This window comes from Nematolebias whitei, chromosome 8 (genome assembly GCF_014905685.2).
Source record: "Nematolebias whitei isolate Nwh7 chromosome 8, NemWhi1, whole genome shotgun sequence".
Lineage (NCBI taxonomy): Eukaryota > Metazoa > Chordata > Actinopteri > Cyprinodontiformes > Rivulidae > Nematolebias > Nematolebias whitei.
Genome location: NC_056505.1, coordinates 37738912 through 37741892, shown reverse-complemented (window position 1 = coordinate 37741892; position 2981 = coordinate 37738912).

Below are 2981 nucleotides of genomic sequence, written 5' to 3'. Positions count from 1 at the left end.
GCCAAAACCACTGGTAAATGGTTTACTGACCATGGTATTACTGTGCTCAATTGGCCTGCCAACTCTCCTGACCTGAACCCCATAGAGAACCTGTGGGATATTGTGAAGAGAAAGTTGAGAGACGCAAGACCCAACACTCTGGATGAGCTTAAGGCCGCTATCGAAGCATCCTGGGCCTCCATAACACCTCAGCAGTGCCACAGGCTGATTGCCTCCATGCCACGCCGCATTGAAGCAGTCATTCATGCAAAAGGATTCCCGACCAAGTATTGAGTGCATAACTGAACATGATTATTTGAAGGTTGGCGTTTTGTGTATTAAAAACACTTGTCTTTCATTGGTGGGATGAAATATGCTAATTTTTTGGGACAGGCATTTTGGGTTTTCATGAGCTGTATGCCATAATCATCAGTATTAAAACAATTAAAGACCTGAAATATTTCAATTGGTGTGCAATGAATCTGAAATATATGAAAGTTTCATTTTTATCATTACATTATGGAAAATAATGACCTTTATCACAATATGCTAATTTTTTGAGAAGGACCTGTATTCCTTTGTCAGTTGTGTCTAATGATCCTTTTGTTCAGACAGACAACTTTTACTTAAATGTGTTTACTGAAGTTAAAACGACACATTGGTTTTGCTTTGTTAAATAAAAATTTTCTAAGGTAAAATCATTCCTCTTTCTTATTTTGCATAATGGCATTTAACTCTGCATGTCATCCCTGAAATTCTGACGCACAGAATCACAAGTCCAAGTTGAACTGTGTCACAGAGTAAACACAGTAAAAACATGTATTATCTGCAGCATCGTTCAGTAAAATGACTCAACACTATTAATGTATTACAGTAAATATACATACAGTAGGCAGACTTAAAGATATATAGACCATTGCATTATGTAATTAGGAAGTACTTTTACTTTTAATACTTTAAGTATTTTAAAAGCAAATACTTATTTACTTTTACTTAAGTAAAAATGTTAATGTGGTACTTCTACTTTTACTAGAGTACATTTTTGTCTGTTTATTTGTACTTTTATTTAAGTACAGTGTTTGAGTACTTTCTCCACCACTGATGTACAGCAATCATTCCTAACAATTATCTAGTATAAACATCAGATACTAAATCTAAAAAAGTTCAATCTGGTCCTCTGGACATTCAAAAAACCAAACAAAAAAACAAAAAAATGTAGAAACGTTTCGTCTCTCATCCAAGAGACTTCCTCAGTCTGAGGTGCTGTTTTCAGCTCAGTCTCTTAAATAGCACCTTCTCAGAGTGGATCAACCAGTTTTGCTGCTGACAACCAAAACCAGCTGATCACATGCTCAAGAAGGACCATCAGCCTAACAATGGATCATTAGCACACTGGTGGCTGTTTACTACTCACAGAGGGCTGAGTGATACTAGCAATCACAGCATTGTAAAAACGAAATGTTTCTACAATTTTCTTTGGTTTGTTTTGTTTTTTTGAATGTCCAGAGGACCAGACTTAACTTTTTTAGATTTTTCTACCTGGATTATTGAGCATGCATCAGGATATCAGATACTAAAAAGCCACCATAGCCAATCAGTGAGGATAGATGTACTACGTACACTATAGAAGCAGAACATAGACTCAGTGATACTAGATTAGTATTAGGGATGCACCAATCCACTTTTTAAAATTCCAATCCGATCCTGATACCTAGATCTGAGTATCGGCAGATACAGATCCAGTTCCGATATCATGATCATCATTGATTTTATATGAGGCTGTAAAAATCTCCTCTCAAGTACAATTTGTACAAATATATACATGCATGTCCAAAAAGGCAACTTGATGTAAGTTTTATTAATGTTGGATGTTTTAAAGTTAGAATTAAATTCAAACACAAAACATGTTTCTTTTTATTCCTAGCTTTAAAGTGGATATTAAAGTGATTAATTTAAGTGATTGTTTAAAATTGTTTTATATTTTATAAGGGGCAGATAATAATTTTTCTTCTTCCTGCACTCTTTTCATTCAACATTTTCTTTTTGATGATTTTTTTTTAAATTTTGTTTCATTTAAATGAATGAATAAATTAATTTAATTAAATAAAATGTTAAATGGCTTCAAACATCTGCTACGTTCATGACATAAACCAACAGACATGTTCCTGTTTTTAGTATTTGACATCACTTTATAATGTAGCTGTTTTTGTTTTTAATATAATTTTCAAATCATGTTTTTTGAGAGCGGGCGCCTCAGAAGAGATGAAGAAGTGTGCAGTGCTTTGCCTCACGGAAACGTGGATTACAAGTGAAACGCCGGACTCAGTCTTCCAGCTGGATGACAGACTTTTTTTTCGAGCGGACCGCTGCAGCGAGCTAACGGGGAAATCACGGGGGGGCGGAGTATGCATTTACGTGAGTAAAAGTTGGTCCACGAACTGTACTGTTGTAAATAGCTCATGCTCGAAGGCTTTGGAGCAAATAACAGTGAAATGTCGGCCACATTATCTACCCCGAGAGTTCACAGTGACTTTTATCACAGTTGTTTACATTCCTCCGGACGCTAATGCTAATGAATCACTGCAGGAGCTACATGATATCATCAGCTCGCTGCAGAACAAACACCCCGAGGCTCTTTACGTGGTAGCCGGAGACTTTAACCACGTGAATCTAAAGGACTGTCTCCCAAGCTTTAATCAGCATGTGACGATTCCGACACGTGGAGACCGCACGCTGGACCGTGTTTACACAAACGTAAAAGATGCATACAAAGCCGAACCCCGCCCCCACCTAGGACTGTCAGACCACATCTCAATCTTCCTGGCTCCTGCTTACATGCCCCCGCTGAGACGCTCCAGACCGGTACAAAAGAAAGTTAAATGTTGGAGCCAGGACAGTGGACCCATACTGAGAGATTGTTTTGATCGAACAGACTGGCAGGTTTTCAGAGAAGCTGCTGAAAATGGAGGTTCGCTTGATCTTGACCAATACACATCCTCAGT